Below are 22040 nucleotides of genomic sequence, written 5' to 3'. Positions count from 1 at the left end.
CTTTCCTCTTCTCCCACTTGGTTACTGGTAGCAGCCCAGCTTTTTGTACACAGTCAGAGGCTAAAGCAACAGGCCAGGGATGGGAAACCTACAGCCCTCCAGATGTTTGACTCTAACCAGGGCCGTCTTTAGCATATGCAAAGATCCGTCCAGCACCCCCAAATTTAGTTTAGCCCCCAAATTAACTTTTATTATCCTTATGTAACTACTATCATTTGATAAATAGCACTCGCGCCTGTGTGGTTTTTGTTTAAAACCAGCTTTTTTAAAGAAGACAAAGAACACATTGGGAGTCGGTGTAAAGACTCCGCACATGTGCTTATGGTCATAGGGAGGTGTCTGAAAGATGAGATGTGTGAGCATTGTGCGCATGTGTGGGAGAGACATCTCAGGCAGCCTTTCATTGTGGGAGCAACCTTATTTCTGGAGGCGCTGGGAAGGCCCTTGCGAGCACACATATACGAGATCTGCTTGGGAAGGTCCTTGAGCCTGTACGCACTCCCATCGCTAGATAGGTGTGTTCTCTATCTGTCTGTCTCTCCCGCTTTCCTGCCACTCCCCTTCCTCCCGGCTTTGGTGAGAGAGACTTTCCAGAGAGCAGCATTAGCAGCCGCAGTGTCATGTAGGATTCCCCAGCATGGTGCGATCTGCTCTTAGGAGAGCAGCTGCACTGAGGACCTTCAGACTTTGCAAAGATCAGTCGTGTCTGAGGTGCAGCTGACCCAGCAGCTAAAAAAGCCAATGCAATTCTAGGCTGCATCAATAGGAGTATAGCATGTAGATCTAGGGAAGTAAGAGTACCACTGTATTCTGCTCTGGTCAGACCTCACCTGGAGTACTGTGTCCAGTTCGAGGCACCACAGTTCAAGAAGGATACTGACAAGCTGGAACATGTCCAAAATAGGGCAACCAAAATGGTCAAAGGCCTGGAAACAATGCCTTATGAGGAATGGCTTAGGGAGCTGGGTATGTTTAGCCTGGAGAAGAGAAAGTTAAGGGGTGATATGATAGGTTATGTTCAAATATATAAAAGGATGTCATATAGAAGAGGGTGAAAGGTTGTTTTCTGCTGCTCCAGAGAAGCGGACACGGAGCAATGGATTCAAACTACAAGAAAGAAGATTCCACCTCAACATTAGGAAGAACTTCCTGACAGTAAGAGCTGTTCGGCATTGGAATTTGCTACCAAGGAGTGTGGTGAAGTCTCCTTCTTTGGAGGTCTTTAAGCAGAGGCTTGACAGGCATATGTCAAGAATGTTTTGATGGTGTTTCCTGCTTGGCAGGGGGTTGGACTGGATGGCCCTTGTGGTCTCTTCCAACTCTATGATTCTATGACCCTGATGCCGCACAGCAGCTCAATACGATACACTTAGGCGGCAGCTTGAGCTGCGGGTGCCCGACGCCCCCCCCCTCCAGAATTCGTTGCACCCCTGGGAAAAGACGGCCCTGACTTTAACCCCTATGCATTCAAACAAAGGCATATAAGATCCCACATATTTAAAACCACACTATACCTGTTTAAACAGGCATGCAGGTGCCAATTCCAAGACCCTTAGACCAAAGGACAGGGGGCAAGGAAACTAAACTCTGCCTTAATAGATTCATCTGCTGGAGGTTATGCTTACATAAGCACTCAACTCAGTGCAAGAAGGGAAGGGTTTTTAAAACAACAACAACAACAAAAAAACACCCAGGTGTGAACTCCCATCTTCCCACCTCTGGTTGAACAGAAACTGAGGGGTGTCGTGGTGAGAGAAACAGAAATAGACTGGTTGATAAGTCCCGAGTCTAAAGAAACCTCACAGATTCAGGGGCAGATGTGGCCACTGTAACATAAGAAGGAATGCACACATGGGCTCTTATCCCATGCTCCTTTGATAGTAAGAAAAAGAGCAGAGGGATACAATGTATTGTTTGTTACAATCCCGCCACATCAAATAATTAGAAGGTGTAGGTGAGATTCAAGTTAAATAATGCTGGGGGGAGTGCAGGGGGACATGCTGGTGCCTCAACAGGGAAGTATGCATGAACAGGACAACTAACATCCTACATACATATTAAAATATTCTTTCACCCTCTCTCTTTATCACTATGAGCAAAGACCTGCCTAAAAGAGCATCTATTTACTTTTTCCTAAAAATTTATGATCCTGCTGACTAGCCCACAGGGGCTCTCACCACAGCTGAGAATGAAAATATATTCATAAAACAGCTTTAAAACGTTAAACAACAACACTAAACGCGAAAACCAACTGAACAGACGCCCACCAACATTATTCCCCGTTCCAGGCCATACCCATCATCATTTCAACAGCTGAAAGCTTCCTAAAATAGAAGGGCTCGTTACACTTTGCCCAATCAGAGATTGCGCAAGAATTCAAACTTGGTGGGGAGAGAGGCTCAAAATGCTAACCCCTTCTGCTTGAATTACGCCAGCTTGTTCTGAGTTGGGTCCATCTCCTTTCAACTGGGCCTGGTTTGAAATGGGATTGACATCCTCTCTGAAAGACTACCCATGATCCCCAGTAGGAAAAGACACTCCCTCCTGGGAATTGGGAATGATCAAACCCTGGGGGAGAAGTGCTGATTGGTTGCCATCTGCAGGGTGTGGGGTGGTTCTCTCCCCCCCCCAGCAAACCCTTCTCATTGCCCTATCCTGCCTTGCTTCAAGTGCAGCTCCTAACCCTGAAAGGCCACTTGCAGAGAGAGGAGGAGGAGGAGGAGGAGGAGGAGGAGGAGGAGGAGGAGGAGGAGGAGGAGGAGGAGGAGGAGGAGGAGGAAGGGCAGTCTCAGACTAGGGACCATGTCCTACTAGAGGTTGCCAAGATGCAACCCATTCATATCATCATCATTATTATCATCTCAATTTATCCATCACTTTGCCACATAAGGAGTCTCCAATTGACACTTTCAACACTCTTCAGCCATGACAGCTGGAAGGAGTGCAGAGAGGAGAAACACCATGTAGAGATTGACCCGTCTCTGGAACGTAAGCAAACTGGGAAGGTCCAGGAACCCAAATTGCAAACTTATTTTAAGAAGAGGAGGAGGAGGAGTTTGGATTTGATATCTCGCTTTATCACTACCCTAAGGAGTCTCAAAGCAGCTAACATTCTCCTTTCCCTTCCTCCCCCACAACAAACACTCTGTGAGGTGAGTGAGGCTGAGAGACTTCAGAGAAGCATGAGGAGTAGCGGGGAAGTGAACCCGGTCCACCAGATTACAAGTCCACTGCTCTTAACCACTACACCACGCTGGCTCTCTACCTCTCTTTTAAGAGGTATAATAAAGCTTTATTAAAAGAAAGTTACAAGGGGGGTTGTTTTGTTTTTTGTTTAAAAAGGTTTCTGGTAACAGCACAAGGTAAAGTAACTTGGAAGCATAAATAAAACAAAGCCATCATGTTTAACAACTGAACAAGCACTTATGCAGCATAGATAAACTTGAGCATACATCAGGGTTATAGGTTTAGCAGCATAGGCAGACAAAAGTAACTACATTGTGAAGATTATAACCCCATGCAATGACCTAAACCAGATTTAAGCAAAAGCTGGCCCCAAGCCCATGACTTGATGTCACCAATCATGATGCTTAATTGACCAGTCATATAACCAATCATGATGCTTAATTGATGTGAGCACTCATTATCTTGTAGGAGCAAACACCTGCTTCATGGCACAGATTTTAATTAACCAGTTCTCTCTCGCACTGGCCTTGAAGGTGGCACCTGCATTTGGTGTTAGTGCTTAGGGATTTCTGACAATTTCTGACTGTTTCCAGCATTCCACACTCAGGATGGGTTCCTTCTCCACATGCCATGGGGCACCTGCAGCAGCACAACCTGACACTTCATCTGCCCCAGCTGCAACCAAACACGTCTCTCCAGTATCTGTCTATACAGCCACAGCAGGCGCTGTAATTCTCCAACAGTTTGACTTCATCCCTGAAGACGTACTTTTCCATTGTCTCCTGAGACAGACAGATGCCAACCAACCGAGGTAAGCAGAACAAAAACCTGCACCCCATCTGTGAGGTTTTACCCCTTTGATCATTTTTTAATGCACATTCTTTTCTTCATGAATTGATTAGAAAGGTTGAACAAACAAATGCAGGAGAAAGTTTGGGAACGCAGCACTATTTGAATATCTGCATTTGAAGAAAACGCTGAATAAAAAGCCTGTCTGAACTCTAAAATGAAAGTGATTTCCATTAATTGCAACTCCTACAAAGATTTGCCGTGAAGGTGCCGGGCATGAAAAGGATTCCGTAGCATAATATTTTGCAATAAGCTCTATTGGTGTTTTCCTTACAGTCTTTCCTAAACAATGCCTGCCATGACAGATGTAAATTAGCTCCAGGCTACTTATCATTATGTAGGGACCCAGGTGGCGCTGTGGGTTAAACCACTGAGCCTAGGGCTTGCTGATCAGAAGGTCAGTGGTTCGAATCCCTGTGATGGGGTGAGCTCCCGTTGCTCGGTCCCAGCTCCTGCTAACCTAGCAGTTCGAAAGCACGTCAAAATGCAAGTAGATAAATAGGAACCGCTCCAGGCGGGAAGGTAAACGGCGTTTCCGTGTGCTGCTCTGGTTCACCAGAAGTGGCTCTGTCATGCTGGCCACATGACCTGGAAGCTGTACGCCGGCTCCCTCGGCCAATAACGCGAGATGAGTGCCGCAACCCCAGAGTCAGTCACGACTGGACCTAATGGTCAGGGGTCCCTTTACCTTTACCTTACTTATCATTATGCACCAATTTCCAGCACTGGTGAACATAAGACACAACCTTTATTGTTTGCGTATTTCCTCCCCCCCCCCCCCCGGAACGGACAGACTTTAAATCCACAAAGGTGACAGCAGAGTTCACAGTAGCTTCCACATGGATATGCGTCCTGATTGATAAACGAACGACGTCCTTGCAATCCTGTGGATTTGAGCGGAGGTGGTGGCTGCATGAAACCTCATGCATTCAGCCGTTTTGGTGACTCACACAGAGGTTGTAGAAGCACCTGGGGATTTCAAGAAGAAAAGCATACACGCCCTATCAATCAGCTGCTCAAAATGGCAAATTCATGCAGTTATAGAGCTGGGCTGAGGTGTGTGTGTGGGGGGAGAGAACGTGAATATCACCAGATACAACTCAATGTACGATTACAACTACAACATCCACGGCATATGTCAGGCACCCCCAAACTGCGGCCCTCCAGATGTTTCGGCCTACAACTCCCATGATCCCTAGCTAACAGAACCAGTGGTTGGGGAAGGTGGGAATTGTAGTCCAAAACATCTGGAGGGCCGAAGTTTGGGGATGCCTGGCATATGTCCATCCAAGCTCTGTTTAAATATCTCCAGTCAAATTAGCTGTAGTCCTGCCCTTCTGAGCAATGGAGTACAAGGCAGCTCCATTTTCTGATTTTTTTTTGCCGGGGGGGGTGGAGAGACTACCACCTCTCTCCCCTGCATCTCCTCTTCTCTAGGCTCCTATGGCCATTTTCCCTTTCAATAGGTTTGGATGGGATTGCATGCACCTGTGTGCAAATGCTTCTCATTTAGAATAGGTTCTGTATACTACCAAACAAAACAATAATACTCTTATTGAGACATGACCTATAATAGACTCATATGTGGCCGGGGAGGGGAGGGGAGGGGAGAAAGTCCAAAATGTAATTTATCCTGGAAAATTTCTAGGCGCTTAATTTTTCCGCAAAATTATAATTTATTTTTTGATGTGGTGGATGGAGAAAGTTGATTGAGAAACCTTCTGCCATAGCACTAAAACGCATGGACATGAAGCTGAATGTTGTAAGATCCAGGGCAGCTTCAAAAAGAGCACACACAGTTCATATTTAAACTATGGAACTCCCCTCCCACAGGAGGCAGTGAGGGCCACTAACTTGGATGGTTTCAAAAGAGGATTAGACAACTCCACGGAGGTGAAAGCTATCACGGGCAAACTTTTGCCCCTATGCATTGAATAAACAGCACCATTTCTGTTCCTTGAAGAAGCATGGCTTTTATTTTCAAGAAAACTATCTTTTACAGTAAAAAAAAACATTTTGAAAATATTGCCAACTGTCTAGAAAATATTTTATTACAACTGTCTAGAATTGTTTTTATTAGAACTGAAAATTAAATTTTACTAATGTTAACCCCTTTGTGGGGTGCTTTTCTAACCCTATTAAGAACCTGCAAGAAACCTGTCCTTGGTTAGAGAAACATGGTTTATGCCAGCCTTCTCTCTCTCTCTCTCTCTCTCTCTCTCTCTCTCTCTCTCTCTCTCTCTCTCTCTCACACACACACACACACACACACACACACACACACACACCTCTTGACCTTTCCTGGACCATTTGTCTATGAAAAAAAGATGGAGTGTTTACTAAGTCAATCCACCAACATTGGCTGTGGTAGTAAACATAGCTCTGCTACATTAAATTAAATGTACAGTATTTCAGTGGTGTTTGTTTCTTTGTTTCCAGAAGGGAAATGTTACGTGGTGACTGGCTGAAATTTGAGGATGTTGTACAGGTGACAATTTGTGGCAATGTCAATCCTGTAGATCTATGCATGTGTGAATTGCACATCAAAAGTGCAACAGGGGGAATTTTCTCACCCAGGATATTTGGGTGAAATTTAACAGTGCTCCCAAAATTTCTGCAAATATTTAAGGTAAAACACTTGTTGTGTATGGGGTGGGGGGCAATTAACATGGGGTGTTTTTAGAGCTCTGTTTATGATGATGATTTTTATTATATATACATTTATATGCTGCCTTTCCCCCTGTTGGGGCTTATAGGTGAAATTGTTGTTGTTTATTCGTTGTTTAGTTGTCGTCTGACTCTTCGTGACCCCATGAACCAGAGCCCGCCAGGCACTCCTGTCTTCCACTGCCTCCCGCAGTTTGGTCATACTCGTGTTGATAGCTTCTAGAACACTGTCCAACCATCTCGTCCTCTGTTGTCCCCTTCTCCTTGTGCCCTCAATCTTTCCCAACATCAGGGTCTTTTCCAGGGAGTCTTCTCTTCTCATGAGGTGGCCTCAGCCACCTCAAGTATTGGAGCCTCAGCTTCAGGATCTGTCCTTCCAGTAAGCACTCAGGGCTGATTTCCTTAAGAATGGATAGGTCTGGTCTTCTTGCAGTCCATGGGACTCTCAAGAGTCTCCTCCAGCACCATAATTCAAAAGCATCAATTCTTCGGCGATCAGCCTTCTTTATGGTCACAAATTCCTTACTCACAGCAAACAATGGTTAAGTAACCTTGGCAGTTTCAAAGTTGTTAATAATGTTTTTCAGGTGATTATCCCTAGCAAGTACATGAATCAGCACATTGTGCACCGTTCTTTGGGCTGTGAAAATTTATTTGTGTTATCAACTGTTTTCAGTAGCTTCCCCCACATTCACACACACTCCATAAATTTAAACAATCCAAGTAAAGTACATGTAATTGTGTATGATTTTGAAAGTACATATACCTCTACATGATATAATATGTAAACCACATACAACCTCTGGAGGAAAAATAAATTAACCCCAACTGTTTCAGGGGTGTATTTTCTACCACAATGAATTTTCCAATGAATGGTGGATTAAGACAGCCTTGACTATAGACAACACTGGGCTAAATAGACCACTTTAGGACTACAGTATGTTCCTAAAAAATTCCTCCTCCACAAATTTCACTTTTATTTTTCCTTCCATGGCAAAAGGGAATAAGTTTTCCAAATGTTTATTGGTTGCAGCTTAAAAGCACCTTTTCTTTTCTTTTCTGGTACTGTTTTTTGGTTCTGCATATACAGTCGTACCTTGGATCTCAAATGCCTTGGCTCTCGGACAAATCGGCTCCCGAACGATCGAAACCCGGCAGTGAGTGTTCCAGTCTTTGAACTATTTTCGGAAGCTGAACGTCCGGCACGGCTTCTGCAGCTTCCAATTGGCTGCAGGAGTTTCCTGCGGCCAATCAGAAGCCGCACTTTGGTTTCCGAACGTTTTAGAAGTCAACGGACTTCCAGAACTGATTCTGTTTGACTTCCAAGGTACAACTGTATGCTGTGTGTTGTTAAGACCACTGCTGCCATTTTCATTTCCCCATGCTGCCCCAGATGTAGCTTTGTTACGGTGCGGCATGGGACAATGCTACAAAAAGAAGCTGCAATCCCCATAATCAAATGACCTTAAAATGTGTTTTGATATTGATATTGTGATTTTTGTCGTGAACCACGCTGAGGTTTGTGATTATGAAGCAGTATACAGATCTAATAAACATAATAAATTATTGGCAATGTTTTGGGAGAATATTCTTCAGGTGGGGAATGGTAAAATCCACCCCCAATTCACTGCCTACAAACGGGGGGCAACAAATTGTGGAGGCAGATTTTGGAACACCCTCAAATTACAGTATACAGGTCCTGTCATTTTGCCTGCTTAGAACCACAACAGGGTGTGGGGTGTAGGTGTTTAATGCCTCGGGCTAAAAATGCAGCGCTTTGCACACATCCCTTCTGACAGTATAATACAAGCACATCGGTGATAATGAACGTTCTGAAACCCACAAGACCAACAAAGTGATCAGATCAGATTCAACTCAGTAGGTTCTGCAAAAAATTATTAGATTCTTTGAACACTCCTTCCTTTGTGCTCTCACCTCTGGGATTTTCTCTTATGCATGCTGGCTTTATAAATTCTCAAAGAACAAACAAAGGTGTTTTTATTTATTACAAAGGAAACCATTTGAATATGAACTCATTAATGTATTACATTAAATACCTTAGTAATAACAACTCCTTTCCTTTGGGAAGGCAACCAAATCAGGGAGGGGGGGGGAATCAATGCTGTTTTCAGATACTGTTAATCCGACAACACTTATCTGAAACTTGATCAAAGGATCTAACTTTAAGTAGTATGTCAAGCTGCGCGCCTCAAATGGCAACTGATAGCAGAACGAATTCAATACCAACCCATTGATTAAGCTCTTTTGTCGATTTCCATTTTGCAAAAGGCTTGAGAGATACCCGTGCGTGCTTGTAAACAGCTACAGGAGGTGAACTCGAGGCCACCTTCACAAGAGTGACTACAGATACTACTTGAAATTGCCACAGATGCCCAGCCTGCGTTCTTTGCATTCAAACATTAAACACAAGGAGAAAAAGGGGCAAGAGGGAGTTAGCGGCAGTGGAACCACACCTAGTAACAAGGCGAAGGGAAAGAGTACAACGTGGGCCCCACTTATGCAAGGGTTCAGTTCTGGGGGTCTGCATGCAAAGGCGGAATTGCGCAGAGTTAGGAACCCCAGGAAAAACCCCTTCCCTGGAGTGCAGGGCTGCTCACCAGGGTCTGGGAAGGTTGCCGTTCTGAAAGTGTGGGGGGGCTTGCCTGCTTTTAACTAGGAACAGAAGTGGAGGAAGATTTCATTGCCAATCCTCCCTATGCCTTGGCCCTAAAAGTCACAGAAAACAAGAAAAGTCCTTTCTGCGAGCTTGCACTCTTTAAATGAGTCAGCAACACCACTGCAATCCAGTTGCATGATTCCATATGGCAAGTCAAGCCATTGTGCGAATAGCAACAGGGGCTCACTAATGGCCTGAAAGCTGCCAATGTATACTAAGTTGTTATGAAACAAAAGCACAGCACCTTGCAGCGTTCAACAGTTTCATGGGGGAGGACTGGGAGATTTGGCTTTGTGGGTCCTTTTATATTAGGATTAAGGCTGACAAACATACAGTACATGCAGACTTGGTGGTACTTGGTGTACTAAAACAGCACATTGCACCAGATTGCCTCTTAGCATTGGATCTCTGCTGACAAATCTGGAAGGATGACACCAATTGTACCAAAAAGCAGTCCAGGTTGATAGCGCCAGAAGGTATCTGCAACGTGCTTCCTTGGTGGCACTTCAAACCATGGCAGATGGCATCCAAAATGGTTCAAGATGACACTATTCCATTACATTACAGTTTCTAACCAGTCTCATCCAACGAGCAGAGAAAGAGGTGCACAAGAATGGAAAATATAAAGTGAGGGCAGAGGTTGTAGGCCCTCGAGAAATTTTGTTGGGCTCCCAACTCCCATCAGCCCAAGCCAGGAAGGCCAATGGGCAGGAATGATGGGAGCTAGAGCTCAGCTATATTCTACCCGCATTGTGAGAAACAGTATGGTTCTGATTACAAGTTGCTGGGGATCAAAGATGCAGAGCATTTGCAGGCTTCTGGCCACTGTGTGAACATGATGCTGGAATCATGGGCTTTGGCCTGATCCTGCAGAATCTGGTGGGCCACAAGTTCCCCATGCCCATAAAGGTAAAGGTAAAGGTATCCCTGACCATTAGGTCCAGTCGTGACCGACTCTGGGGTTGCGCGCTCATCTCGCATTATTGGCCGAGGGAGCCGGCTTATAGCTTCCAGGTCATGTGGCCAGCATGACAAAGCCGCTTCTGGCAAACCAGAGCAGCACATGGAAATGCCGTTTACCTTCCCGCTGTAGCGGTTCCTATTTATCTACTTGCATTTTGACATGCTTTCGAACTGCTAGGTTGGCAGGAGCTGGGACCAAGCAACGGGAGCTCACCCCGTCACAGGGATTCAAACCGCCGACCTTCTGATCAGCAAGCCCTAGGCTCAGTGGTTTAACCACAGCGCCACCTGGGTCCCCCATGCCCATACCCTCATACAAATCTCTGATGAAAACAGGGGTGTCCTCTTCCGTATTATAATAATATCATTATTTATACCCTGCCCGTCTGACTGGGTTGCCCCAGTCACTCTGGGCAGCTTTCAACATATTTAAAAGCATAATAAAACATGAATCATTTTTTTAAATTGAAGAAAACCTTCCCTTTACTGGGCTGCCTTCAGGTGTCTTCCAAAGGTTGCATAGTTCCTTAACCTGGGGGTCACATAGCTCCATGCCCTCCAACATTTCTCCAATGAAAATAGGAATGTCCTAAGGTAAATGAGGACATTCTGGGATCAAATCAGAAACTGGGATGGCTTTTGTAGATCCGGGACTGTCCCTGGAAAATAGGGGAAATAGGGACACTTGGAGGGCCTGCATGCCCAGTGTAAAGTTTTAATAATATATAGTATACTTGTGCCAGATTGTTGTTGTTTAGTCATTTAGTCGTGTCCGACTCTTCGTGACCCCATGGACCAGAGCAGGGAAACAATATTTAGTGGCCTTCTCAAGAAGTTGGGAGTGGAGACGCAAGTCAATACACAGCTCCAAATTGTCCCTATTCAGGCCTTGGCAGAAGGCCAATGCTCTATACAGCACGTGTCAGAAGCATCTGTCTCTCAAACCATCTTCTAAAGGACACTCCCTTGCTGCTTAGCAGCTTTCCCTCTCAGTACTTGAGTGAATGTGTGTGTGTTCCAGGCCTATTACAGTACACAGCAATTTAAGCTTAACTGTTGTTGGTTTTTTTGCAGATTTGTGTGACAAAGCATGGACTGAAATATTTCAGCCTGTGATAAGTGATACTTGGAAGCACTTTCATCCGACCGTCACTTTTGCCAGGTCGTGTATTGCGGTCCAGCATGCTGTAAACCTTAGCTTTCAGTTACGCCATCTCTTTTTCAATTATACCAACCCCAGCATATAATTACATACCCTCCAAAATTTCTCCAATGAAAATGGGGGTGTCCTATTCCATAGTACTACTAGTAGTAGTCATAGAATCATAGAATCATAGAGTTGGAAGAGACCACAAGGGCCACCCAGTCCAACTCCCTGCCAAGCAGGAAACACCATCAAAGCATTCCTGACATATGCCTGTCAAGCCTCTGCTTAAAGACCTCCAAAGAAGGAGACTCCACCACACTCCTTGGTAGCAAATTCCACTGCCGAACACCTCTTACTGTCAGGACGTTCTTCCTAATGTTTAGGTGGAATCTTCTTTCTTGTAGCTTGAATCCATTGCTCCGTGTCCACTTCTCTGGAGCAGCAGAAAACAACCTTTCACCCTCTTCTATATGACATCCTTTTATATATTTGAACATGGCTATCATATCACCCATTAACCTTCTCTTCTCCAGGCTAAACATACCCAGCTCTCTAAGCCGTTCCCCATAAGGCATCGTTTCCAGGCCTTTGACCATTTTGGTTGCCCTCCTCTGGACACGTTCCAGCTTGTCAGTATCCTTCTTGAACTGTGGTGCCCAGAACTGGACACAGTACTCCAGGTGAGGTCTGACCAGAGCAGAATACAGAGGTACTATTACTTCCCTTGATCTAGATGCTATACTCCTATTGATGCAGCCCAGAATTGCATTGGCTTTTTTAGCTGCTGCATCACACTGTTGACTCATGTCAGGTTTGTGGTCTACCAAGACTCCTAGATCCTTTTCGCACATACTGCTCTCAAGCCAGGTGTCACTATAGTACTACTATTACTATTACTACTACTAATATTTATACCCCACCCATCTGACTGGCTTGCTGCAGCCACTCTAGGTGGCTTCCAACATATACGTATAAAAACATAATAAAAGATAATAACATATTAAACACTTCCCTACACAGGGCTACCTTCAGATGTTGTCTATAGTTACTTATCTACTTGGCTGCCTCAGGGGTCGCATAACTCCGTACCTTCTAACATTTCTCCAATGAAAATAGGGAAGTCCTAAGGAAAAGTGGGACATTCCAGGATCAAATCAGAAACCGGGACGGCTTCTGTAAATCTGGGACTGTCCCTGGAAAATAGGGACACTTGGAGAGTCTGTAATTAATAAACCAAAATTATGTAAGGGCCTGTGCTGCATACAAGAGAAAGGTCAGTGACAGTATTCTAGGGACATTTGGGCAGGGAAATGTGAAGCTCTGCGCCAAATTTTATGATGTAAAGAAGGAGGTCTTTTTAAAAAAGAGAGACTGAGAGATGTCACCGGCAAAGCCAATAGCATTAAAAGAATGTTTTAAACAGAAAGCAAGAAAATAAACGGAGAACCTGCCAGACTCCGTAGCAAACTCAAGCACCCTCTCACTAAAAGATGAGGGAGAAATTTGGTTCGCTTCACACTGAAAGGCAGACCTGTTGAATTCACACTTTGTGAAGAAGTGCAAACCAAACAATATGTGAAGCTTAACCCAAGGCATCCTTCAAAAGTCACACCTTGAAAGACCCAGGTGGGATGTATCTAATTATTTGTCAATAATGGTTGCATAATGAGAATGAATTTATTGTCAGTTGCTCTGCTGCAGTTACGAAAGGCTTTTATTTATGATATATATGAGTGTTCCACATTGCAGTATAACTGCTGCAACAGTGAGATGAGAACTGCAAGTGGTTAGATGTGACCTTAAATGCTTGGTGTCTACAACAATGACCACATATGTGCTACACATTTAAAGTAGTATCACACCACTTCAAGCAGTCGTCGCTTTCTCCAAAGCAGGGGTCGGCAACCTAAGACCCATGGGCCACAAGCGGCCCACAGGGGTCATTTAAGAGGCCCACGAGCTGCCCCCGAACTGAGCCACCCGCTTGGTGAGTCCCTGCGTGCTGCGCTAAACCGGCACAGCGCAGCATGGGGAGTTGCATCCGCAGTGCCGGAAATCGCGCTTGTGCCAACACAGGTGCCGGAAATCACGGGCGTGGGCGCGCGATCCAGCCCACGGAGGGATCCTCGCTGGAGTGAACCAGCCCAGGCAAGGTAAACCTTGCTGATCCCTGCTCCAAAGAATCCTGGGGAACTGTAGTTTGTTAAGGGTGCTGAAAATTATTTGGGGATCCGCAGAGTTCACTGAGGAGAAGGAATGGTTGTTAAACCACTCTGGAAACTGTAGCTCTCTGAGGAGCATAGGGGGTCTCCTAATGACTCTCGGCACCCCTAACTACAGTTCCCCATACTCTTTGCAGAAACCCCCGACTGATTAAAGTGGAACGATAGTGCTTTAAACGTATAGTGCAGATGGGGAGCTACATCTGCTAAGTGTCCTTAAAGAGAAGCTAAATTAGGTTACAGCATTCATAATCTATTGCGTTAAACAAATGACATAAAAGCACTGTGAACACCTTGCAGCCAACAAAAGGGGTTTTTTAAGTAGAGCTTGGGTGGCCATCTGTCATGCATGCTTTATCTGAGATTCCTGCACTGCAAGGGGTTCGACTAGATGGCCCTCGGGGTCCCTTCCAACTCTACAATTCTATTAAAACATTTCACAACTTTACAGACTGTTATGTACTGAGCTGAATCCTAGAACAATAGGATTCAGAAACAGCGGGAGCTACCCAATCCAACTCCAGGTGGAAGTGAATCCGCAACCTGATTGGCCTGCTGGAGCAGCCAATCAGGCGGCGGGCAGAAGTGAATCTGCTACCTGATTGGCCTGTAGGAGCAGCCAATCAGGCTGCAGGCAGAAGTCAATCCACAATATAATTGGCCCACAGGTGTAGCCCTGAAGTAGCCAATCACGCAAGGCCCATTGTGTAAATAATGTATATAAGCAGATGGTTTTGGGAAAAGAGCCATTCTTCTTCTCCTCTTCTCCTTGATGACTATGAGCTGAATAAAGAGCATGAAATTCACTCTCGACTCCGAGTACATTTCACTGGCGACGAGGGTGGGATCCTGCTGAGCTGACCGCCACCACGCACTGCACCGCAGCACCGCCACCTGCTGCACCGCTGCATCGCACCGTGCATCCAGGCTTCAGCTCCAGGACCCAAGGAACCCAGAATGGCAACCGACAGCAGCTTCTCGCCATTCAAACCAGCATCAGGAGACTGGGAAGGGTACGCTGCCCGTTTCAACTTCCTCCTGCAAGCGAAAGAAGTCACCAACGATGCCATGAAGAGGGCGACATTCTTCAGCGTCTGTGGAGAGGAGACGTTTGAAATCGCCCGGGCTCTCCTTGCACCTAGAGATGTCGCTACCGTCTCGTACAAAACAATAATGGAACGGCTGAAGGAGCACTTCTCACCACAGCCCTCGGTGGTAGCTTGCCGAAATGCCTTCTACGCAAAGCGGCAAGCCCCGGGGGAAACCATAACTGGGTTTGTGACCTCCCTCCGCCAAGCCGCCCGGCTATGCAACTTCTCAGAGTTGGAGAACATGCTTCGTGACCGCCTCGTCGGTGGCCTGAGGGACGAGATGTTGCAACGACGCCTCTACGCCAAAAAAGACCTCACGTTCCAGATTGCTCTGGAGGAAGCCCTGGCAACCGAAGCCGCCGAGAGGTCAACGCAAGAGGCACGACCGGCCCCGCCATCCCAACCGAGGGTCTACCACGAAGACCTCACCGACGAATCCGAATCTGACAGGGAGGAAGTACACCGAGTACAGCGGCGCACTCAAGCAGCACACACACCACAGCAGCCTCGACGAGAAGGAGGGAACTGTGCAAGCTGCGGGGAGAACCACGAGAGGAGGACCTGTCGTTTCCGCAACGCAGAGTGCAGGCAGTGCAGAAAATTGGGACACATCGCCCGGGTGTGTCGGGCTCGACTCACCCGTCGACAAGCATCAGATGACCGACCCAGGAGCCCCAGGTCACATGGCACCATGCACCAAGGCAACTCGACGGAGATCACGGACTACCAGGTATTCCAGTTGCCCCATCCCAGCACAGAGAAAATTTATATAGAGGTACAGATAGAGGGAGCCCCATGCCGCATGGAGCTGGACACGGGTTCAACTCTATCCATAATCTCGGCCCGAACATTAAGGGAACTGTGCCCTAATGGGGGTCCCAAACTAAGGCCGGCCCCATTCACCCTCCGGGACTTCCAGAAACGTAAGGTCCCTACAATGGGGGTGGGGACCTTCAGGGTGCAATATCGAGGGCGAAAGCAACAATTGGACTTGCTGGTAGTTAAGGGCCCCTACGTTAGCTTACTGGGACTGGCATGGTTTGGACCTCTGGGGCTAGCCGTTACCGGGGTGAACCGCACTAGCTTACAAGTGGACGTGGACGCCATATGCAAAGAGTTTCCAGGGGTTTTCGATGGGGCATTGGGACGATATACAGGACCCCCCATTGCCCTACAGCTAGACCCCGCTGTACGACCCATCAGGCACAAGGCCCGCCGGGTCCCGTTCGCCCTGAAACCCCGCATAGACGAGGAATTGGACCGACTCGTGGAGCAAGGAGTGCTGGAGCCGGTGCCCAACGCCCCCTGGGAAACTCCAATTGTCACACCCGTCAAGCCTAACGGTTCGGTCCGCATCTGTGCAGACTACAAATGCACCATAAACAAGGCTCTCACGGCCCATGCATACCCAGTGCCAGTGGTCAGCCATGTCCTCGCCACCCTGGCTGGGTCAAAAATCTTTGGCAAACTGGACTTGGCCCAAGCGTATCAACAGTTGCCTGTGGACGAAGCCACAGCAGAGGCTCAGACGATTGTGACGCACAGAGGGGCATTCAGAGTAAAGCGGCTGCAATTTGGCGTTAGCGTGGCACCAGGCATATTCCAGAATCTAATGGTCTCTCTCCTTAAAGGGATTCCTGGCGTCACCCCCTTCTTCGATGATGTACTGATCGCCGGGCCCACACCAGAGGAATTTGAGGACCGCCTCCGCTCCGTCCTGCACCGTTTCCAGACGGCGGGCCTCAAGGTGAAGCGGGAAAAGTGTTTACTGGGAGTGCCGCAGGTGGACTTTCTGGGATTTAAGGTGGACGCAGAAGGGGTCCATCCAACCGGTGACAAGGTACGGGCCATTTGTGAGGCCCCAGCGCCCAAGAGCAAGCCCGAACTTCAGTCATTCTTGGGACTATTGAACTTTTACCATGCCTTTCTTCCGCATAAGGCAGCGGTAGCGGAGCCCCTACACAGACTCCTAGATAAAAGGGCCCCTTGGGTGTGGGGCCAGCGACAAAGGGCCGCATTCCAGGCAGTCAAGGACTTGCTCGTCTCGAACTCGGTCTTGGCACACTTCGACGAGAGGCTGCCAGTGGTGCTGGCATGCGACGCCTCTCCCTATGGCATCGGCGCTGTCCTGGGACACCAACTCCCAGATGGAAGAGAGGTGCCGGTGGCATACTTCTCCCAGACGCTTGCTGCAGCCGAACGAAACTACTCACAGATTGACAAGGAGGGTCTGGCAATCGTGAAGGGCGTAAAAAAATTCCATGATTTCTTGTACGGGCGGCCCTTTACCATAGTGACTGACCACAAGCCGTTGCTTGGCCTGTTTGCCCCCGAGAAGCAGACCCCCCAAGTGTTGTCTCCACGTGTCCTCAGGTGGTCAATTTTCCTTGCCGGCTACCAGTATGCACTAATCCACCGCCCTGGGAAGGCGATGGGCCACGCAGACGCCCTCAGCAGGCTACCACTACCAGAAACAGGCCCCGACCCAGCGCCTGCGCAAGAGGTTATGACCCTGGAGCTGCTTCCCGACCGACCCATTCAGGCACAAGAAGTTGCGCACCATTCCACAAAAGATAGGGTCATCTCCCGGGTCCTGGACTGGGTGTGGCGAGGATGGCCCAGCAGCAGCCCCGGGCCAGAATTCGCTGGCTACACAAACCGCAAACATGAACTGTCGGCCCACAAGGGGTGCTTGTTATGGGGAAGCAGGGTTGTTGTTCCCCAGCCCCTCCGCAAAAGGGTCCTCACAGCCCTACACGAGACACACCCAGGGGTAGTGAGGATGAAGGCCCTTGCCAGGAGTTATGTGTGGTGGCCGGGGATTGACAGAGAGATAGAGGCCTGGGTCCAACACTGCCAGACCTGCCAAGAATCCCGCCCGGATCCCCCAAGGGCCCCAGTCCAGCCCTGGGAGTCCGCCCGACATCCATGGTCACGCTTGCACGTGGACTTCGCTGGACCCTTCCAGGGAAAAACATTCTTCATAGTGGTGGATTCCTACACCAAATGGCTGGAGGTCGCACTGGTACCGTCTACTTCTACGGCGGCAGCCATCCGGGTACTACGTAAGCTTTTTGCAACCCACGGGCTCCCTGACACCCTCGTCTCGGACAATGGAACCGCATTCACGTCAGAGGAGTTCCAGACCTTCACAGCGCAGAACGCCATCCGCCACATCCGCTCAGCACCATTCCACCCTGCCACCAATGGCCAAGCGGAGCGCATGGTGCGGACCACCAAGGACAGCCTCCGCCGCATGACACAAGGGGACTGGGAATACCGCCTTGCCGCATTTCTTCTAGCACAGCACAGCACCCCAAGCACAACGACGGGCCGGAGCCCAGCTGAACTACTAATGGGCCGGCGCCTTGCAACTAGACTGGACCGACTTCACCCCGACAGAGCTCAGGATGAGGTAGTGGTGGGGAAAGGCAGGAACCCCCGGACATTTGTGGCCCAGGACGCAGTGTACGCAAAGAATTTTGGGGCAGGCCCAGCATGGGTACCCGCCACAGTCACCAAGGTGACCGGTCCCGTGTCGTACGAGGTACTAACGGAAGGGGGGCAATGTTGGCGCCGCCACTGCGACCAGCTACGGCGACGATTCCCAGGAGGAACCCGGGAGGAGAGCGGGACAGAGGGGTCCCAAGGGGACAGCAGGGCAGTGAGGCCTGTAGAGCGAGAGGGGTGGGCAGGGGAAGCAGAAGCAGAAGCAGTAGGCACAGAGGGGCGCCCCGAGGCTGGAAGGACACCGGAACCAGAGCCACAACCTAGTGGTTCAGTGGCGCCAGACCAGACAGCCCCGGCACAGCCAGCAGCCTCGGAACACGAGCCAGAACCAGAACCCCTGACCAAGGAACACCCCAGGCCACAACGCACACGGAGGCGGCCAGCAGACCTTGGGGACTACGAATGCAACTTCCCGGGCAGGACTGGAACTTAGAGGGGAGGGGTGTTATGTACTGAGCTGAATCCTAGAACAATAGGATTCAGAAACAGCGGGAGCTACCCAATCCAACTCCAGGTGGAAGTGAATCCGCAACCTGATTGGCCTGCTGGAGCAGCCAATCAGGCGGCGGGCAGAAGTGAATCTGCTACCTGATTGGCCTGTAGGAGCAGCCAATCAGGCTGCAGGCAGAAGTCAATCCACAATATAATTGGCCCACAGGTGTAGCCCTGAAGTAGCCAATCACGCAAGGCCCATTGTGTAAATAATGTATATAAGCAGATGGTTTTGGGAAAAGAGCCATTCTTCTTCTCCTCTTCTCCTTGATGACTATGAGCTGAATAAAGAGCATGAAATTCACTCTCGACTCCGAGTACATTTCACAGACCCTACTCCCAGCGGCGTCAGTACCCTTCTGGCTGCCCGGGGCGTCAAACCCGAAGGCACCCCACCGGGGGGCGTGGCGTCCGTCGAACACATGCATCATGACGCACGACACACGCATCGCACTACGGAGCGGGTTGCCGGGGGGCGGTGCTCCAGTGCCCAGATCCGAGGATCCCGATGCTAGAGTGGTGCCACCGGCAACCCGCTCCGTAGCTCGCTGACGCCCCTCACCACTCTGCCAGAGCGAACTATGGAGCAGGTTGCTGGCACCGCCGCTCTAGCATCAGGATCCTCGGATCCGGGTGCTGGAGTATCGCCGCTGGCAACCCGCTCCGTAGCTTTGTGCTTCTTCCTACTCAGGTGGAGGTGGAGCAGCGAGGGGCGTCAGCGGCTGCCGCTGACACTGCTCTCTGGCCCGCCCCTTGCCTCTGCCCCACCAGGAAGAAGCGAGGGGTGAGGCCAGAAACATCAGGGCCTCCGCGATGGCAGACGCGCCACCACCACGGTAGTGGCAGCCGTCGGTGGAGGTGGCGAGGGGGCGCCCGCTGCCCCCAACAGAGTGGAGCCCCCCAACCCCCTATTGCGACGCCCCTGCCTACTCCAATGTCCCTTCAATATTTCAGAGGCCTGAAAGTTCACCCTCAGTTTGGAAGAAACCAGATGGGAGAGGGGGCCAAACCTATCACACCCTGAAAAGGGCAACATGGGATGGATTCTTTGGCTGGTTAGAATACAGATTTCTCAAAAAAAAAAATAGATCACAAATTACTGCAGAAATGTGGAGAACTGAATTTAAGGCTGGGAAAATGAAGTTGACAGATCTTTCCCTTCCCTAGTGGCACACACAAACACACCAAAGCTGTGTCACTACATGCCACATTGTTCCAAGGTCTGCTGCAGCCTCAAGTCTGGCCAACATCTGTGCTTCTGAATTCCTTTCCAACATGCCACCTCGTTGCTCCAGCTACTTGCCAATAGTCCAGCCACAGAGAGCAAAAAGCAGCCATTCTCTGACCTAAGTGACCGACCAGCTGGTGCACATCATTGTCCTGTTTGCAGAAACTGCTTCCCCACCTGGCACCCAGGTCAAACTTGTTTATCCAATTTGTCTTCCATGGGCATTAACTGAAAGCTGGCATTCACCCACAGATTCCCCTCGATGCTGGCTGAACAATGGTATGCAGCAATTCAGTTTCAGCTGGTGGCAATCGAGCCAGGTGACCCATTCACCAGGAGCTGGCAGCTATCATTGGCACTGGGGCAAGGGAGGAGAGAAAAGGCAGCTGCTACAAGCAGGATTAATTGATGCATCAGCCTTTTGTCAGCCAACAGATGAAAAGGATTGGAGTCAACACTTCAAAAGCGACCCAGCGAGTGCAAAGGGTCTTTGAGAGCAATGAAGGCAGCACTTCTGTTGCCTGGAAGGGAATTGCCTGGCCTTGAGAGAGAGAGAGAGAGAGAGAGAGAGAGAGAGAGAGAGAGAGAGAGAGAGAGAGAGAGAGAGAGAGAGAGAGAGAGAGAGGAGCAGCAAGGATGGCTCTGTTAGTCTTGTGCAGAAACTTCCAGCCCATGAGTCTAATTAGGCACGGCACAGGTCTCAATTTGACCAACAAGGCAGTTTCCGACTATTTAGGCCCCTGTGCCTGGGTTTCCTCATCCCTGCAGTAAGGTGATGGCAAGAAAAGGCTATTCGTTTTTGCAAATAGCTAAGATTTTAAAGTTTCACTGCTAAGTTTTGGATATAGAGGGAATGCAGGGAAATTCCATCCTTAAGCCCTGATCAAGGATGAACAGTTATCTTTTAGGAAATGATGAGCCAATTTGCTCTCATACACAACAACCTGCAGTTAATAGGAAATGCACTAGTGCAAGAACTGCTGAAAAAGAAATGTAACATTTTTTTTTTCAGAGACACTTAATCCATGGAACAATTCAGAAGGAGAACAGATGGGGCCGGCTACTGTTAAACACGGAGCCATTTCCAAGAACATTTTGTTTGAACACTAAGTAGTTGCAAATGCAGAGAGCTGCTCTAGCTGTTAAATTGAGAAATGTGCATGTTTGGTTGATACTTCTGTGCATTCATGCTCTGGGTCATTCTCATGGCAAAGTTTATCGCTAACCATCTTTCTGGGAGGCTGGTGAGGAGAAAGGTATGCAGAGCTCAGAAGCAGGGTGCATGTTTTGCACAAAGACAATCCTAAAACATGGGTAGGCAAACTAAGGCCAGGGGGATCCAGCCCAGTTGGCTTCTGGATCCAGCCCGCGGACAGTCCGGGAATCGCCTCGTGGATCGGCATGGATCTGATCGTTCGGGTTGCGCCAGTGCACATGTTCGATGGTGCCTCCCCCCTCCCTGCTTCTCCCTGCCCTGCCTAGAGCCGAGAGGAAGGGGGCTGGGCTTTGTTGGTGCCAGCAGCAGCAGAGTTAGCGCTCAAGCGGCCACCATTGTAAGCAGGCTCAATTCGGCTTTGTTGCTCCCAGTTCCCTTCTGGAACCCTTTCGCACGCCACTCATCGTCCCGCCACCGCCAGCCCCTGCCACTCACAAGACACAGGTAAGCAGCCACTGGGGCTCGTCCGGTGCTGTGGAGAAGGGAAGGGGGAAGGCTTACCTGAGGAGAATGTGTCCTTTTATTAAAAATGCACCACTCAGTTATTTGTGGGAATTCATTCTACTTTTTCTTTTCAAAATATAGTCCGGCCCCCCACAAGCTCTGAGGGACAGTGGACTGGCCCCCTGCTGAAAAAAATTTGTCGACCCCTGTCCTAAAACATATTGAAGGGTGTTTCATGCTCCCCCACCCCACCCCTCTTTTGTTTTTACATTCTCGTCATTTTCTTCCTCCAAGGAGTTTAGGGTAGTCCACCATTTTATCCACATCAAGTTCTATCTTCTCTACAAC

The 22040-nt window shown here is 48.7% G+C and overlaps 1 protein-coding gene across 6 annotated transcripts in view; it reads right to left on the bottom strand.

The window, feature by feature from the left end:
• DLG2 (discs large MAGUK scaffold protein 2) overlaps positions 1-22040 on the bottom strand; it is an 835907-nt gene that overhangs the window by 440943 nt on the left and 372924 nt on the right. The gene's annotated exons all lie outside the window — the stretch shown is intronic.

Source organism: Zootoca vivipara, chromosome 4 (assembly GCF_965207765.1).
Source record: "Zootoca vivipara chromosome 4, rZooViv2.hap1.1, whole genome shotgun sequence".
NCBI classification, from domain to species: domain Eukaryota; kingdom Metazoa; phylum Chordata; class Lepidosauria; order Squamata; family Lacertidae; genus Zootoca; species Zootoca vivipara.
Note: the sequence above shows the minus strand (reverse complement) of the source record. Positions and strands in the feature narration are given on the sequence as shown.